The sequence below is a fragment of the Rhamphochromis longiceps genome, linkage group LG18 (assembly GCF_057381845.1).
Source record: "Rhamphochromis longiceps isolate RC_006_pf linkage group LG18, R_longiceps_female_GT1.1, whole genome shotgun sequence".
NCBI classification, from domain to species: domain Eukaryota; kingdom Metazoa; phylum Chordata; class Actinopteri; order Cichliformes; family Cichlidae; genus Rhamphochromis; species Rhamphochromis longiceps.
In genome coordinates, this window is record NC_140574.1 from 29,460,274 (window position 1) to 29,479,683 (window position 19,410).

Consider the following 19,410-nt stretch of genomic DNA (forward strand, 5'->3'; position numbering starts at 1 on the left):
ATTAACTGTAACACGATGTTACAGAAAACTTTAGGAAATAAAATTTAGTATCATTTTTTTAAATAACGTTTATGAAGGTTTTTGTTGCCTCAGATCATGGGAGGCACCTTTAGCACTGTCACTTCAAAGCAAGAAGGTCCTGGGTTCGAATCCAGCAGCTGGTCGGGGCCTTTCTGTTTGGAGTTTGCATGTTCTCTTTGTATGTGTGGTACTTCTCTCTGGCTTTCTTTAACAGGCAGTTTTAACTTAACTGGTGATTTTAAATTGGCTGTAGGTGTGAATGTGAGTGTGAATGGTTGTCGTTCTCTCTGTGTTAGCCCTGTAATAGACTGGGGGCCTATCCGAGGTCCACCCTGCCTCTAACCCAATAACAGTTGGGACAACCAACATTATATTGCATAAATAATATTTTTCTTATAACCGACAATAACATATGCATTGGTCTTTTTTGCTCCCCCCCCCCAAATATGTCTGGCAACCCAAATATATTAGTGGATTAGTAGATTTATTAACAATGGCTTGAAACATTAGTCTTTCTTAAAAACCAATATTATTAAAAGTTGTACCAAAAATCCTTTTAAAATTTTCCCTTTAATATGATTAATGTTTCTAAAGTGACTTGTGGCATAGCCTACGGTGCCTTAGTCAACCTCTCCTCCACACTAATGGAGTGAGATAATGCTTTAATTTTCTAAATAGCCTGGCGACCCAAAGCTCAATAATGTGTTTTTGATCTTAGTAATATCTTAGAAGTACTATGTGAAGCTTAAGTATATTATCTATTAAGTTCCAATTAAGGGTTTAGAACACATAAACTCTGGAAAAATACCTTTTAGGAAAATAAAAGTATTACTGAACTCTTATAACAAAGAAACAGCGTAGGTTGTGAGTGCAATTGTACTGGAAAAATTCTTGTGCACAGGAAACTCCAGCACATAAGGCAGATGAGAGTGATGTATTGATACGTGATGAATGATGATCACGATGATCACGCCGGTGGCGGAGGTGGTGGATATAATTATGAGTGATGATGGACATAATACTGATATTAATCACTCCCGAGGAAAAAAGGCGATGATTAAGAATTCAAAAGACGGGACAAAGAGAGAGAAAACCGTGGAAATTAGGAGGTGGGGAAAAAAAAAACGTGCACGGATTTTCGGGAGTGACGTTGTTTGAAAAGACAGAGCGAGAGAGAGAGTGGGGGAGAGAGAGAGAGGGAGAGAGGAGAGACGGCGCGATAACAGTGTTTGCCCTTCTTGGACTCAGTTTTGTGACCGGCTGACGGACGAAGAAACTTGAGGCAATCCCACCGACATCCTGAGGTAAATTCAAAAATGTCCTAGCCCAGATAATCCTGTCTTTGAAAGCACTGTTTCTGTTTTGTTTTTTTATTATTACCTCGGTCAGGTTGGCTGGAGATCAGACCCAGTTTTCCCCTCTGTTGGTATTTGGGAATTGCGTTTCTCCCCGTCTGCTATCAGGCGACACTGCTTGACATTCACCGTTTTTTAAAACTGAAATTACGGCACGTGACGCGTAAAATACCCACATATCGATCCGTGTTCCCTCTGTACTATTTCAGCGAAACAGATGGATGTGGTTAATTCTCGCGGCGGTCCGACTCCGCGCGTATTTCCGACACTCCGGAGGGTCTACTGGGTTTTAGTCGTTGTAAAAGTATATCCCTCGAATCTCAGTGGAAAATTTAAGGACGGACTGTTGTTGTAAAAATTATTATAGAGCTATCACATTCATAATGGCCGACAGTGAACGTGGAGTCCTAATTGGGAGCCTGTGGTCAGAGACTGAGGACTTGTCCAGTGTGCTTGTATGTTGGGGAATTTCACAACATACTTACTGTTGTGCATACCGATTGATTATCTTATTGGTCGTTCTTTCATTGATTCAGTCGGGTGTCTATTCCTCTGATCACAGAACGAAGAGGATGCCACTTTCAATGCAAGCCGGACGGGCGCAGTGTTTTTACGCGTGCGAGCCGATTCCCAACAGACGGAGTGCACTGCTACTGACAGACTGTCACTATACGGAGCACCGACACCCCGCGGCAAATATTTTACCTGCGCGCCGTCCGTATGTGGAAATTTGTCTGCGGTTCAGCGCGTCCCTAATGAGGGTGATCGGCTGCGAGTCGCTTCAAAAACCCAGCTTAATTGCGTCCATTTATTACGCGACCCTATAAGTCGGTGATAATCAGTATTTGGCTTCATATCCACGGGTGTCTGGTGACGTGCCTGTGCCTTTGCAAAGTGTTCTGTTTTTGCACAACTCTAATATATGTATATATATATATATAATATATATTATGTTCTCTCATTTGTGTGAGACCTTAAGCATCCTTTGCTCTACTGGGAAATACATTTGCTTAGATTTATGACCTGCCTTCTCAGGTTATATCGATTATGGCAGCCTACTGCCGTGCTTTATTTTTGTAAGAGCAAGAAAAGTGGGTCTGCCACGTCTATATATAATTTCTTCATGTTGTAGGGTGCACAGCAAGCTTTTGATGCAGCTGGGTCAATTCTCAAGAGGAAAATCTCTGCCATGATGGCCCCCTGTTGAACATATACATAAAAACTAATGTGATACATGAATGACTCCCTCACACACACGCACACACATGCACAAACACACATGATGGGTCTTAAGCGACTATAATGACTCTGATCAGTGCGAGACATGTTTATGTATGTGGAAAGCTCATGTATTATACATTGTTGTTGCACCGGGGTGTTTGGGTGCAATCAGCTCAATGTCTGTGAATACAATAGCTGCAAATGTGTTTATGTACATCTGTGATGAATGTGAATGCGTTTATCTTTGAGTGTACATTTGATCACGTGAGCACATTTGGGCATTTTTCCCTGGACCAGCTGTGATATTACATGGCTCTTCTGTGGGAAAAAATATGATTGCTTCTACAAATACTAGTCTCAATATCAATACCTTATCTTGTAATGTGGCTAAGATAAAGAACCCACTATGATTCCGTTATTAACTGTTCACACCAAATAGCCTTTGCACAGGTGGGGAGTAACAAGGGGAAAGGGGATGTAAAAGGAGGGCAGAGAAGGATGAGGAAGAGGGGGAGGCTAGGAGAAATCAATGGATTGGAGGGGGTTAGTATGGAGGAAGAGGGAGTGGATGAAATGTGAACAGGTAGAACATGAGGTGAGATTAGAGGGAAGAGTGGGAAACGAGTGGACGGTGGGTGGAAGATGGAGAAGAAGAGGGAGAGGGTGGTAACAGTGGAAAGAGACAGGTTGCAGTGAGTCAGTGACTTATGCTGACGATAAAACTGCCTGAAGAAAAGAAAGAAAGAGAAAGGTGCTGTTGTTGTGACACGGGAGGGACACGGAAAATCCCATTAGCGGACATTACTGGGTGTTGTGGACACCAGCAGAGGAAGAAGAAAGGGTTGGTGTAGATGGTGAGTTACTGAGGAGGATGCAGGATGGCACAACTCAGAGAGACAGAAAAAGGCACAGAGGACTTATAAAAGGAGAGGAACAACAGCTGAGGAGGCTGCAGGAGAACGATATTTGAATTCAGGTCTCGAGTGAAGATTTTCTTTAACAATTCTCACCTGTCAATCTTACATAACCTTGTTGCCTCTCATGCCTGAAGTGGCTTGTAATGCTTTGCCAGCAAGACAGATCACTTACTAATACTGTCCCAGAGAGTCCGCTAGTCGTCTTTGTTTAAAGGCTCAATCAAAAGCGGTCAATAACATGCCCTCAAAGATGCAAACGTCCAAAAACGGTGATCACCAAGTCAAAGAGAGAAAGACGCCTTCGCATGGAGCCACACCCCCACTTCATGGAACACACACACACACAGAGGACATGAGAAATGATCAGTGAGCCTCTGTTTCCGTTTGATTCCCTCCTAATGAGAATAGGAGAACCCCCAAGATGAGCACCCGTGGGGGCTTTTCTATTCCGAGAAAGTGTGTGGCAGTCGATGGACGCGTACCATTCATTAGCTGACAATTCAGTGAAATGAATCAGACAACATGGCCTCCCAGGGATCCTTGTGGAGAACAAGGAAATGAATGCTTAGTGTTCAAGACATGAACGTTCCCCAGGGCCCTCACGCAGAGAGGTAATGCAATTGCAGAATTCCTTTTTCCTTTCCGATTGTTATAAACGGAAAAGGGAGCAAGGAGCTTCTAGGATCTAAGATCGCCTCAGATTCTGCTCGTGCTCTCTTCTCCTTGCTTTTTTGGGATTGGGGAAATGAGCTGTGTAAAACCTTCGGCAGAGTACTATTCCTCTGGTGTCAGTCTTTGAAAGGGGAAGTGAAACGTCTGCGACTCTGAAGTGACTTTGCCCAGAACTAAATCTCAACTATATCATCTCCAATTACCTACTCAAGGCAAGAGACTGGCGAGCCATTTTTCACCCATACGTGATGTTCCCTTTAAACTCCAGCTGGATGCGGAGGGCGAACAGTTCATTGCCTCGGTGCCCTTTGATGGTGATTGGGCATCAAAGGAGGGGAAAGACACATGGTTGCTGATGCAAACTTTTTAAGAATGGAAAAACGCCAATGGATTCACAGCAAGCATCTCTCAGGGAAAGTGTTGAATTTAGGTTCAACATCCTTCACGCTTTTCTCCGTCCTCCCCAGCCTCCCTCCTCCAATACTGTGATGTGTCCCCAGCGTTCCAAGACTGAGGTTAGAGCAGGACAGGCTGACCCCAGCTTTAGCAGTGCTGTGTCGAGACATGGAGTCAGTCTCTCCCCCGGTGGTGATGTGAGGAAGGGAGGGGAGAGAGACGGTCATTTAGAGGAAATGGCTATGCCTAGCAGTGCAGTCTTTTTCCTCACTATAGGCCTGTGGGATGGTGCTGCAGAGTCTGTCACGGTCTGATTGCTCCCAGATCAACACTGCTGTTTACTCGTGTGCACGTGACAATAGATATGCACGCACCTACTCAAGCAGTGGCGCACACCTTGCATAAGTTGTCAAATGAGCATAATTTCCAACCATATTTTATTGTGAACTTTAAAATTTTCCCCTTGTGCAAGCGTGGAGGTGCGTTGTCTGTCTGCTGCCAGCAGTGGGTCTGCGTTACCACCGGGCAGAACTGAATTTCTGAGCTCGATGTCAGATTGGTGGAGGCAACCCCCAGCTCGGTGGTGGATGGCTTTTTGAATGGGTGGGATGAAGGCGGACTCCCGTGAAAAAAGTACAGCAACTCGCTCCACTGGAGACATTATTATACAGAAAGACAGGAGGCTGCTCCAGGCTGTGTGTGGAGGCGTGTGTGTATATATGTGTGTGTGTAACTGTGTATTTACATTTATACCCCACTGTGCAGAAATGAGATAGAGAGAGGGCAAGGGAGTTGGACACTGACAGAAAGAGAAAGCCCGTATGACTGTTGGTTATAGGTGTGTGTGTGTGTGTCAGTGTGTGTGTTGGTTATAGACCTGCTGCCACTGGCTGAAGTATTGGAGTTGTGAGCTAAAAAGAATCCTTTCTCTAGTTATTTCAGATGGAAATTTGAATTTGAGCCAAAATGAAATATGATACTGGGCATTTTCTTACATATTTTTTTTCTAAATCTATTTGGAACGGCTTCAGTTTTTTCACGCAGGTGCACAGATGTTAAATAAGCATGCCAAAGAAAAAAAATGGTGGTAATAGTAAGACTCCCAGAGTCCCTGACGTTGGATTAAATTGGGAGAAAGAAACTAGACAAATCCAGTATATATGACTTATTTATTTATTTCAAGCTGTGTTAATAAAAGATTACATTATGGAACTGACGAATTACACTACAGTTAGTAATCACACCTATGCTGTATTACTTTATCAGGTTTGGATCAAGGGTTGACTGCTGACTATAATATCACTTTCTTCACTCTGATTTTTGGGGGGTTAGCTTGCATAGGAAATGAGAAAGAAATCATATACCTGGTCTTACTGTGTCTCAGTAGCCAGCTGGCCTCCCCTGCATGGGTTCCCTGCGTTTGGTTAAAGGCAAGTATTTAGTTAGCATATGTTAGCTTAGCTTCAGTAAGTCTCTGGGGCAAAGCTAACATGAAGGGTAACAGTCTGCAATTATGTCATAACCGTAGGCTGGCTACTTGTTAAACCATACATGTCTTGTTTTCTGTTTCTCCCACAGTTTCTCTGAACGTTCAGTGAGTTATATGTAATGAATAATGTATGTTTTCTATGTACAACACCAGTGTGGCTAATTTTCAACAGTCAGTTGGTGTGTTAACTTTATTAATAGTCTGTCTGCCACCAGAAGTCTTTGGGAAAATGGTAATTTGGGTGAACATGTCCTTTAAATATCCCAGGGGGAGAGTGCCACGGTGGATTTGAGCTGAAAAAGCCCCCCAACTTGTGTAAAGCCTAAAGTCCCATGATGCAACAGTATGCTAAATAATTTAACAACTATCAGCCCACATCTGTCCTATAAGTCAGTTTTTCGCTTATATATCATTAATTATACTTGGAATGACTAAAATTATCTTGATTTGCTATGATAATTTCTTCAACTACAGCAAACATATTGTGCCACAAAATGCGTTTGCATTATTACCAGGCTTCCTTATGCCGTGTTTTCATACTTAAATGATCGAGAGGTCACAGAAGCTACCTTAGGTATCCACCTTTATAACAGTAAACTATACTACTGCAAATCCCGACTATAAATTTAAAGAAAAAGAAGAGAACAGTAATCTTTGCAAAAAACAATTAAGTCTAGTGAACAGACTTTTCTAGAATGAGACTGTTGAACAACTAGACGGAAAATTATGATTCTGTGTATGACAGCTCACCTGTCTGAGGTTGGGGAAAATTACAGATTTTGATTTATCGTTAGGTCCTGAACACTCTTTGTGTGTGAGGAATATTAAAAGCTGTGAGTATTATTGCTGTTGTGCCACATTTGTAAATTTGGTAACTTTCTTGCTCTGAGCACACTCATATGGACTCTGTAACTCTAAGGTGCAGCATTGTAGGCTATTTAATAAGCTCAGAGGAAAGACTCCTACAAACAGCTAGAAGCAAGAACTGCAACCTCAGAATGTTTGTGGAAGCAGGATTAAGTCTTCGTAGTTGGTACCTCTCATTCATAACCTCTTACAGGCTTGCTTCTGTGCTTCTGGCAACTCCAGCTCTCTGTTGGGTTTATGTACCGACGATAGTGCTGTAATGTGGAAAATGCTAATACTCAAACTTTGCCCAGGTACGGAAAAAGTCTGTTTAGACAAGACAGCTTTTTTTTCCCATTTAAAAATAAAAGGCTTTATTTTATTTAGTGTGATTATTTTGAGCACTGTGAGAGCATACGTCAGGAAAATTACTGTGCACATAAGATTCTTTTAAATCACGAGTCACGGCGCTGGGAGGTCTTAGGTGTACAAGTGAGGAACAGATCAAAGAACAGCCATATCAGTCACACAGCCCAGCTTGCATTACTTCCGTGTACAAGGATAATGAGGGTGGAATCCATGAGGGGGATCAAATCTCACTGAGCTGCACTGAAATGAAAGAGGAAACAATTAGTGCTTTAGCACATGGAATCTGAAATCAGGAAATTGAACATTAAATTAGAGTCTCTCTATTTAGACATCACATTGAAGTGATTAGTTTTAAAGCATGTGACTGAATAGCGGTTTTCAATTTTACAGCTTTCCCTGGATTTCCATTTGCGTGTCCTTATTTCTCACGCCATAAGTCATAAGCACATATGAAATTGAAGGCACTAACTCAAGCTACTTAAATAATTTCACCATGGTTTAACACAATTTAGAAAGACTTTAATAAGCCTTGCAACAAAAGGTGCCAATGACTGTAACCGTCGCTTTGGAATTAAATTTATCATACTCTGAAAATTAACTATTTTTCTCGACAGTTGCTTTTGAATTGGGGGAAAAACTGCTTCCACAGGAGGTAGCTCATTTTTTGTGTGTGCGTGTGTTATTGTGCTATTTATCACTTCTGTGTTTGGGCTCATCTTTATCAAGGCTGCCAGTAATTCTGGTATAAAATGCTGTGCGTGCCTGAGGTAGGAGTGACTGTGTAGGTGTCTGCTCGGGCTGGTGGTAATGTGCATCTGCATGGCTGCGTGGTATCACAACAGCTGCAGACGTGTGTGTGTGTGTTCGGGGGGGGCCACGACAGAATGAAACCTACAGCATAAGCAGCCACCCCTGACATAGAAGTCCTGTAGGAATTGAGCAAATCCTATTGTAAATTTGCCTACTCCATGAAGATAATTGGCTTATTCCTGTGTTAAATAGCCGGTCCTACAGGACACTGACTGGGCTTAGCATGCTCCATGTAGACAGTGTGTCTGTTCCTCTGCTTCTTAGGGACTTAGAGGCACATTACATACTGAATTACTGTATGACAATGATGAACTGATAGCTGCCGTGCACAGCCCAGAGCTGCTATGCAGGGACAGACACGAACAAGAGTCTGCAAGGGCACAGGTTCCATTCCTATGGGGTGCTCCTTTTTGAAAAAAGCCTATATGGCTCCAGCTGCTTGATCTATGAAAGGCAGTTACACAGACAGGCTAGTTTAGGAACAATATGCACATCCAAGACTTCAGAGCTACATTTTCCTACATCTTGCAAAGCTCCCAATTTCTGGTTTTCATGCTCAAGTCTATGCAACAGTTTCAGGCTTCTGTTGAGCTTGGATGTGGAGAAAGTGTTGCGTAGCCTTACCTAAATCATTATCCACACATCAAACACCATCTGGCTTTCACTCCCTTACTTTGAAGATTCCTTCCTCATCAGCCCTTTGCCTAAAGCAGACACAACAGATAAATGTGTGTGTGTTTGTGTGTGAGCATGCATGCATATATGCAGACGAGCTTACATGTGGCTTTTTCATGCTTGTTTTAACCTCGTAGCTGCTCGGTAACTCTGTAGCAGAGGTTGTCTCTCTGTTTCTTGGCCTCTGGGCTGCTGCTTAGTGATGAACCCAGCCCCAGCTGATCTAGCAGCTCAGAAGTGGTGGTGGGGGGAGAGAAAAGCACCAAAATGCTCAAATGAGAAAATGAGAGATTCAGAGATGGATGAATTGTCAGCGGATGTGCAGCTGTTCAGGCTCGCACGTGTGTATTTGGAAAGCTAGAGAGCTAGCTCGCGCAATTCTGGGACATGACCGAAAACTGTCTAGTTAGAGTGCATCAGGAAATGGATGAAAAGGAGAATTCCCTTCACGTGGTGAGAGGAAAGAGCCAGAGCTCGAAATGCTTCATCCGTGTGTGTCCTGATAGCTGCTAAGTTGAACAAAGGCAGCAACAATGCTATATTTCCAAACTAGTGTGTCTGTGTGAAAACATGTCGGACATGCTGTGAAGTGAAATGGTTGAAAGCATCTTTTAAAGATTGACTGATGATATTGAGCAGATGAAATGGCAGCACCTTGGGGAGGGATTTTTGAAGCTAAAAATACAGAGGTAAAGGAAATATGCAGTCATGGTTATCTCTGTGTCAAATTGCACTGATAGATACCATAATATGGCGTTTTTTTTGGCTAGGTGTGATGTACTCCATCCTGTTCCATGTCAGCGTAATCTGCCATCTCTGACTGTGTAACGGATCGAGACCGAGTGTATCCTGGCATGCGTGCGCGTGCATTCGGGTGCGCGTGCATCCGTGCGCTTTCCAGCCCTCTAGGAAGGCGTGGAGCGGGCCGTAGAGCATGAGGGTCATCAGTAGTGTAATTAATGTAGTGCAGTTCAGTTGTCATGCGTGATATTTCAGGGCTCCGATCTACTTGAGAAGGCTTTTTGATGAATGGCCAATTAGAAGCAGACTCCTCATGCCTGGTGGCTGACTGATCTCTTTTTAATGGCACTCCTTTTTCTTTGATAAAACACAAAATGAATCATCGATACCCTGGCCCGGAGGAGCACCAAGCTCCGCGTTTAATTGTAATTGGGTGTGTAGCAGGACTTGAGGTCGAGACTGTGCCTGCGTATGTGTCTCTGCAAAGAGTGCGGCAGAGCACTTTTGCGGTAATGGCGGTCAGCCCCAGTCATACTCTGATGCACATGGCTGCTTTTCCGAAACATTATATGTAATTTTCTGGGTTTGTGTGTTTGTCTTTATTCCTCTATCCACATCATCTTTGTTGATCTATTAGAAGATTATTTCGGCAGCCCAGCTGTGGGCACGCTTGCAAACCCTCCCCCCAAAACACTAATTGAGTCTCATTGTTGCTGATTTTTTTTGAGTCTGACTGCTATTAAAGAACTCTTTAATCAGACAAGTTTTGCTTCCAAAAAAATAAAATAAAATCCATGCTTAAACTTTGTTGCTCTGTTTTTGATGCTCTACTCAAAAAGTCCAATTTTATATGCATAATTAATGCTACAGAAAAAGAAAGACGAGAGAGAAAACCAGCCTTAAAACATCCAAAGAAATACAAAGTCTCTTTTCTTCTTTGTTTGCCAGTTCCTCAGGAGATGGCCACGATGTATTTGCCATTTCCTCAGAGGGGGTGATGCGGTTGGGAGAGGCGGTTGTTTGAACTGAAGCTGTGAAAACACACCGTGTAACAGTCTGAGCAAGCAGCTAGCGTCTCAAACCAAAGAGCCCACCAGGAGCTTTTCGACCACCCAACGGGCATTAAAGGTCTTTGCTACCCCTTTTATTTTTATGTTTCCCTGGGTCTCAGCAGCTGGAGATTTCTTCGCTTCCTCAAGCAAACAGAAGAGGTTCACAATGGGGTGATTAGTGCTGTCAAAATGCCATCCTCTGCTGATGTTGGGGGGACTGGGATAATAATCTTGTGATTCCCCGCCTGAGACTGCTGGAACACGTCGCTCATACCCGTCTGCCTGCAAATGGCACATACATTACGCGCCCTCGGGAGTCTCGGGCTCGGACGAACTTTCTTCAGCCTCGTACCTCAGCTCCACTACCACCACAATGTGACGTGGCTTCAAGCTGAAATTGCGAAGCGGACCTTTCACACTCTGTCACAAAGGAAGCTTGCTTGGCAGGTAGGCACTTGGGGAGATACAGAGGGAATCTTATTTTGTGGATTTAGACTTCATAAACATCATTATCATCTCCCCGACCTTGAGTTGCTGTGCTGTTCAGCGGCGACCCCAATTTTGTCAGGAACCTTGAATGGTGATGCGCGCAGTCTCTCGGGCACACGGGCAATCGAGTCAACAAAAAAGGGATTTTTTTCCCCCTTTAGAGTTTAGTGTGTGGTGTGGCGGCATGTGTGTCAGGGAGAGGGTGCGCATCTATGTACGTGCGCTGACTCAGTAATCTTTCTTGCCTGCTGCCTGGAACCGTCAGCATCTTTCCTCCAAACAAAGTTTTCTGACTGTGCCTCTGCCAGATTTAAACTGTGTAGAACATTAGTGTAACAGCCCACGCTCCTAGAATACAGATTTGTTCTTGAGTGCACGCCAAATGGCCTCTATATTTTATGAGCCTCCTCTACTAACATACCATCTTGAGACTAATTATCATGGTCGCACTCAAACACAAAGCTCGTTTATTATTGCATTGACATCACATTTGTTTTGGCTTGGCCTACATGGCAGGGACTTCACAGCACTACAATGCTGGAATCATGTTTTGAGCTTGACAGAGCACGCTTTGGATGGAGAATCTGTTCTACCGTGCGTTGTACAAGGTGTTAGGCAGAAAGGTTGTTTGTTCTTTACAATCTTGTCATTTGTCTCTCTTCAAGTGGACTGTATTTTTTTTCCTGTTCCTTTTTTTCCTCTTCACATGGGAGTCACACTCAGTTCTTGGAAGGCTGGCTTCCTCTCATGGTTCTGTCCTAGAAATGCCTTGGTACTTTTTTTTATTATCATAATACTTTTTCCCCCAGCATAGTGTATCTGTACACTGATTCCAGCTATTTTTACACACACTGCAAGACTATTAATAAAAGTCTGAGTAATGCCGGTCTGAAAAATGGAAATGGTACATGAAAGAGGAAGTGGCAAATTAAAGGAGTTTTCAGTAAATGACGTATAATAGATTTATTATGACATTTTTTTTTGCATGTTTTTGTAATTCTGTTGTGTACTTATAATAAAATACTGCAGTGATCCCATTAGGGAGTATCACAAAGGATTTTACCAAGCTACCACAGCTATTTAACACACCAATTTATCCCTTTCCAGGATCACGAGGCCAACAGATTCTATCCCAGCGCGCACTGGGCAGAAGGAAGGAAATATCCTGGGCAGGTTGCCAGTGTTATTGCATGATGAGCACAGACACAGACAACAGATAGACATGGGAAAAACACATTTGAACTATGGGTTTGAACTATGAAACACTGAAAATCTAATTTAAATTTAATTTCTTGGAATTTCACATAATAAAAGTACAGAATATAGATAACAATGGATAAAGACAGCTAAAAAGAGAAAGACAGAGTGTGAAATATCTGCACGACTGCATCACAGCCCCAGCTAATCTATGGTAAACCCACACAGGTGTATTTACTTAAGTGGTTTATTAGACATGGCACCACTCCAGTCCTTAACAGAAGCCTCCTTCCAGACCTCAAAGCATGTTTGCTGTTGTACTCAGCACTAGTTCCACAATTGTGTAGAACATGTACATGACTATTCTATTCTAGTTTACTAACGTAAGACGAGGGGCATGTTTTCTAGTTAACTAGCCAGCTAGCTATCTAAGTAGGTGTAGGAATCTTTTTTTTGTTAGCTACTCCATGTAGCTGGATGGACATAGTCACAGTGACATCACCTGTTGTAAGTAAGTTTAAATTTGAAGCCTTAAGCAGAGTGTTTTCAGTGTTCCTGGATGTAGTGATCGAGGGGCAAATCTGTGGACCTAAGTACAGAGACTGAGAACAGCGTGCTGCTGTCAAGTCATTTTATTCAGTGTCAGTGTGAAATTAAGGATGAGGAGGGTGTGGGTCTGATTGTGAAACCACACAGTTCTAATTTACAACTCGTTAGCCTATGAGTGTGCAGATTCATACCAAATATCTCACAATTCCATATTGAAACATGATTTACAAAACAGACGTCATTTTTTAATTCAGTATGCACGGTGGCCATTAGAGGTCAAACACTTGAAAAGGTTGCAGTGTTTTACCTCTCAGGGCCTTGAATATGACCCAAAATGTGTGACTCGTCACATAAACTTAGTAGGAAAATGTCCATGGACAGGTCTGTAAGTTCATCTCCTTCAGTAGTGAAAACCCTTGAATTTTCTTCAGTCTGCCTTTGATCTTGTTCAGTCCTGCTTAACTCAACTGAAGTTGGTTTTAAGTCCAGACACATCTAAGTTCATGTTATTATCATGGGACAGAGTTGTTGTCTTCGCTTCCTAAGATCAAAACCATTCAATGGGCTGGAATTGAAATGTTACATCTTATAAGCCACAATTTTTAGGTACCTAGGTAGCATCTAGTTTCCAGGTATCATTATAGATCACAATTTGTCATTTGAAGCTCACATTGAAAGGCCTGTGTCCAAGCTGAAAGTTCAAATAGATTTGTTTTTGTTTTTTTAGGACTAAATCCTGTTTTTCTCTCCAAGTGAGGAAGAACTTAATCTTTTTTAATGGTGCCCATCATTGTACTTTGCATTTTATGGTTGGCTTTGGACATCGTGTACATCACTGTTCTCTGTATGTTGCTGCTGAGTGGCTGTCTCTGGATATCCACAGACTTTTCCATTGGTTTGTTTTTATCTATAAATCTATGCTTGGTCGGTTCCTTCTTATCTGTGTGTATGTGTGTAAAAACTGCAGCCAGTATAGCCTACGCTCTCACAATATTATACAAATGTTTGTCCCCAGAGTCAGAACCGAATTAGGAAAAAAAAAAGGCTCTTAAATACGCTGCCCCTGTTTCCTGGAATAATCTCCAGCAGGCGCTGAAATTGTCAGAACTGGTGATGAAGTGGGAGTGGAAGTCCATTTTAAAAGAGCGAGAGAATAGCTCTTTTGGTCAGTGTGACTGCTTTTAATATCACGCTGTTATTGCATATGATTCACATGTTTGTGTTCGCTTGTCTGTACTGGATACGAACTGTATTTGTTTCTTTACTTCTTATATTGCTATGTGTTGTATTTTTTTCTTCTTAGCCAGGTCTTAGACAGGTCTGTCTTGAAAAGAGATTTTAATCTCAATGAGACTTTTAGCTAGATAAATAAGGGCTATAAAGTATTTTCCCGTCGACGTGCACACGACAGCAAGTCTTATTTTGAATCACCATCTAGTAGCCTTAATGCACGTTTTTAGGCACTTTCACACTTGTTTTATAGTGTCTATGTCAGTAAACGTACTGCAGCTATAAGGCACTACATCCATCTTATATGCTTTCTGTGTTTTCTGCATTTGTAAAAATGAATGACATTGAAATAGCTGAAAAAATAGCTTTATTCAACATAAATGCGCCGAATGAATAAAGTCAAACAAAATGGTAATTCAGTTCTCATTTCCATGCTAACAGTCTCCCCTAACCAAAAATATCTGATATTCATATTTGATTCAGTTGTTCTGCTTGCAGGTCTCATCCCCCCCTGTTACGCCTTAGAGCTCGACGGGGGGAGACAGTTGAGTTTGCTCTCCTCAAAGCCCAGTCCGACTCCCATAACTCCCAGTAAAAACACCTGCGTGGGTCTGTTAAAGCCACTGCTGTTGTGCAAAAACAGCTGAATATCATCGTTATTATTCAACGCCACATCAGCTGAGTTAAAACTTAATGTACAGTGACAGATCGATTTCTGGCAGCAGAGAGGTTGACTGCATATTGCCACATGCTAGATGGTGATAATATATTTCATCTTGTTGCAAAGGTCACACAATGCAAATCACGTTTAAGAATATTCTTAAATGATGGCTTTGAATTGCAATTAGCGAAGCATCCAGACGTATACTTTTTTTTTTTTTTTGGCTGTTGTTGTTGTTGTTGAAAAGGCCTCCACAGTGCAGCCATTTTTCTGAAGAACTGCATCCCCTCTCTTTAAAACCATGAGTGACACATCATTTAAAAGCCTGCAGCAAACAGAAAATGACATATGGCATTACAGGGGCAGATTGTTCCTATAGCCGCTTGGCATATATCCTTATCCTTGGGTAAATAAGCCACAGATGCATCCAAACACCTATGATAACATGTTAGCACGCTCTCAGCGACTGAGCTTTTTGCTCACCTGTTGGCAGCCATGTATGTTGTGGTGTTTTGTTTTGTTTTTTTGTGTGGAAGCATGCACTCTGCCTTGTGTCCACGTGTTTGTCATCTATGATCACAGGCTGTGAAGATGACTACACTGCCAACGTTCATCTGACTCCCACAAACTGACTCATAAATTTTATGGCTATTTATGTCTTAACACTTTGCAGATGGAAGTGTTTTGTTCTTGATCGGGCCAGTTTGAAATGCGTATGAACACCTAATAATAATTTTTCTCTGCATAATAAGACCCCCACCACCACCACCACCCAATATCGGATTTAATACACTGCATCGGCTCCGCTCTTCTGCTTCTCGACTGTGCTTCATGCATTTGGAGTATGTCGGGCTGACATGTTTTCAGTTGTTCATCTGTTCCTGCAACATACACACTAACATATTCCACTGTTCTACTTTTGTCACTCTCTCTTTATGTGCGCCTGCACAAATATGCTGTGACACATGGCAATATGGCAAATGTCAGCAAAGACAAAAGGGGCGTATGATCAGTTAGTCCCGCGATCTGTAGGTGCACACGCAAATATACGAACCAAGCCTGAAGTGTATGTACTTGTGCATGGGGGGGACAGCTGGAAATAAAGCAAGTGTGTAGGGATTGCGTGGGTGTTCTGGTGCGGCACATCTGGGTAGAGCGACACGAGGGGTCCTGACAGATATGGGCTGAGTGAGAGCCTGTTCCTGTTGTGCTCTGTCATGCTGAGCCTCCTTCCACATGCCTGCCTTTTCCCCCTCTGTCTGCCTGATGCTTCTGTTAGCTGTTAGGTAACCTGATGCCAGTGTGTGTGTCCGTATACATGCAATGATACTGGCCTGTGATTAAAAGCGGAAGCGTCGGTGCGGCCACGGAATTGCGTGTGACGTTACATTGGGAAACGTGAAAGATGGAGGATGTGAGATTAAAAGGACACAGCAGAAGGAGAAGAAAGTGCTGCTTTATGCCTCTGCATGTGTAAGGGACAGAAAGTTCAGATGATGAATGAGAGCTTCAGCAACATCAGAACAGTGTGACCATGACAATGAAGGCATCAGGAAGCGCATGTGATCTCCATTTTTTCTTTCTGAATTATATTTCTCACTTTCTTTTAGTACCATGTACCTCAAGGTTAGCTCTTAGGTTTGAACATTTGTGTTTTTGGATCAGACATTTTTTGGACTTGCATAGTTTGTGTGTGTGTGTGTGTGTGTGTGTGTGTGTGTGTGTGTGTGTGTGTGTGTGTGTGTGTGTGTGTGTGTGTGTGTGTGTGTGTGTGCATGGGCTCCCACTGGGGTTTGTATTTCGGTCAGTCAAGCCTGACAGATAACAGCCCGCCGTGCTCGTCACATCAATTATTGAGGGGACGGGAAATTGATCGGCTCTAACGGTGAATGTTACCGTGCCTTCCTCAGTGCTTCAGTGCTCCTCTCACTGCCTCCTGTGTCATTTGCCCTCACTTCTTGCTGCGGGACTCCCTGCCTCCCTTGTTTTCAGTCATCCTGTTACCATTGCCTGTCTTCTAGCTTTCGTCTCTCAACCTCTGAGCCTGCCCCGCTTCCCTCATAGCTTTCTCACCCTTATTTAAATTTATCCCCCTTTTTCAGGCCTGCTTTTCTCGGCCCCAGTTTTCCAAGCCAAACTTTACAGATGCAGACCTCCGCGCCCTCTCGGTTTCTCAATTGCCAACATAACTCGACTTTGAGTTTTTTGGCAAGCTCTTCTGTGTTGAAGTTGTTGTTCTGCAGTGTATCAACACACCCGATTCCTCTTCTCCCACAGACTCTATAAGCTCTTTTCAGTCTTCGCCTCCCTGCTCTCTCTCCTTATCCCTCCTCTCGCCTCATCAGCTGGAAATCACGACTCCGACTCACCTTTGATCGCTCTCCCTGGGAACTCTTCATCGCACAAAGTCAAGTGTTTTATCTTTGTTGTGTGACAATTCAGCTCTGCAAAGACCACGCGCCGCCAGCCAACACGGCTTTTTTGCGCCCCCGAATATGCGGTGCGGAGAAGAAGAAAGCCTAATTTGAGCTCAATTCATCATGGCAAGATTGCCCTGCATTTATTGATAATTGCTTTTTTCCGTTTAAAGGGATGGCGTTTAAACCATCAGTCGTGTAAACATGAGAGATGCAGCTGTTGCCGCAATTAACTTCTCACTTTCCCTAATGAAAGGATTAATCCGCCAGCAAATCTCTCGGCTTCCTTTCAAATGCCAAGCCCCCATTCAGCTTGCTGCCAGTGGAAGAAAGGCGGCCCGCGTAGAATAAAATGGGACTATCTATAACCAGAGCCAAAAGTCACATTCATCGGCTCAGCCTGGTGTCACATCATCAGGGCCCCTTTACTGCGGTGGAACAAGAGAGACCCTTAACCAACTGCTGTTTGATGATTTCCTGAGCGCAGCCTTTGCAATCGCCTGTTTTTGCAGGCAGGCCTCTCCACAGTACCACTCCCGACCGCCTTTTCTTCCTCGTCGAGCGTGAGCTCCGATCCTTACGCTCAGCTGCCCGAAAACACAGCATCGCCTCTTGTCACAATCCTTCAAAATGGACAAGACTGAGTGCTGTACTTTCTGCAGACAGTTGAAAGTCAGGAAGCGAATAGCTGTCTCCTGTTGGAATAAGACATGTCTGGGTAGCCAGTGGTGAATGACAGCCTGTTAAGAATGGAGCTGAGCTTAGGCTAAATCTTTGAAGCCATTGATCAGATGTATTGATCTTTTTTTTTTCTTTGCAGCACAGTGACAGGGGGAGAGGTGTGGAGATGACCAGATAGATCAAATCCATGACAAATGCCAATCATCCTCCCTTTTCTGGTCTGCCCATTGATCAGAAACAGCAAGCTGTCATTTTCAACATTTATTAATGCTCGGCTGGATGATTGTCTGTCTCAGTTTGTTTAAGCTTATTCAATATTGGCTCATTACACATAAACTGCGAGTACATGAGCTACATGGAAGTGAAGCATTTTAATAGCATTTACTGCAAGTTGAGGCAGCGAACTTAGTAATGCTTTTATTACCTGTTTACTTGATTATCTGGCTTATTCATCAGCATGTGAATGTATTTATGCGCGCAAAAAATCGAAAGATGCAGTTTAAATGGCCCACCTATACAGATAAGCGTTCAGTGATGTGTTTGACTTTTGAATTCTTGCTAAAAGGATGTATCTGCTAAAGCAAAATGCCCGTAGCTGTCCCTTTTAACTTCTACTCCAAAAACAAACTCCAAATCACCTTTGAAGTTGACCGTGACTCATCTTGTCAGGTGGTCTTTGTCTCGTTCTTTAGTTTGCTCTGGTATTGACCTTGAGCTTTCACAGCAGTCTTTCAAATCAAACTCTGGTGCCCAATTAGTGAGGTTTTAAAGCACTTTGAGTTGTTTGTCGATAGTGCTACATGAACAGTCCATTTACCAATTTCCACCTGGGCTGGCGTGAAAGTTGTCAGTCAAACTTTGGTGCAGACTCAACAATTGGACCAACGCTCCTCGGTGAACTGCAGCAGCTTGTTTACATCAAGAAGATAAAATTGCATAGGACTGTGAGCGCATATGCACTTTCAACAAGTACTATTGGATGAGCTCTTGCCTGCTTTATTCCAGAGACTGCATCTGCCTTCTTCAGCTCAACCTCCAAATACAGACTTGACTAATAATGCTTATAATCAGTTGTTTGTCTGTGAGCTCTTTGTGACCATCAGAGTACATAAATAGCTCTTGGCTTGTTTGTAATAAGTATGTGTGAACACAATCTGCGCTATCTAAAAGGCAATAATGTAACAGTTTTTCTTCTCCCTGTTACAGACTAAAAGAACTTGACTACAGTTGTCCGAGTGGACTTTGTTCATGTAGCTTCCAACAGAGAGTGACTGACAAGCAACTGGAACACGAGTCGGTCTTAAAGGTGTCTCTCCTCTATGCTACTAATATAACCTTAGTGAACCTCATTTATGTGCCTTCAACCGCCTCCATATACTTTGTTATTAGTGTATTGATTGTTTGTGAGAGCTCTGGCTAAAGCAAGCGTTATTGGTCAGACCTCAAAGGCTCGCTGTTAAGTGGCTGGTCTTTTGTTTAAATAATCGTCTCTGCGGCGGTGAACCCACGACAGTTTAATTTCATTATTCTGTCTCGCTTGTTTTGCTGTTTTGGGAAGAGTAGACTCTTTTCTCCATTTCTGTTCTATTTGCATACATCGTGGAAACAGTCTGTGTAATGTG

The 19,410-nt window shown here is 42.9% G+C and overlaps 1 protein-coding gene across 3 annotated transcripts in view; it reads left to right on the forward strand.

Moving 5' to 3' along the window:
• The first annotated feature begins 1,212 nt into the window (after positions 1-1,212).
• The window catches only part of cdh24b (cadherin 24, type 2b), a 169,935-nt gene continuing 151,737 nt past the window's right edge, over positions 1,213-19,410 (forward strand). For 2 of the 3 annotated variants that reach the window (XM_085388332.1, XM_085388334.1), the window contains exon 1: positions 1,213-1,325. The gene's annotated coding sequence lies outside the window, so the exon portion shown is untranslated. Of the gene's footprint in view, positions 1,326-10,884; positions 11,012-19,410 lie in introns of those variants that run through there. The other variant, XM_085388333.1, reaches the window with a different exon arrangement.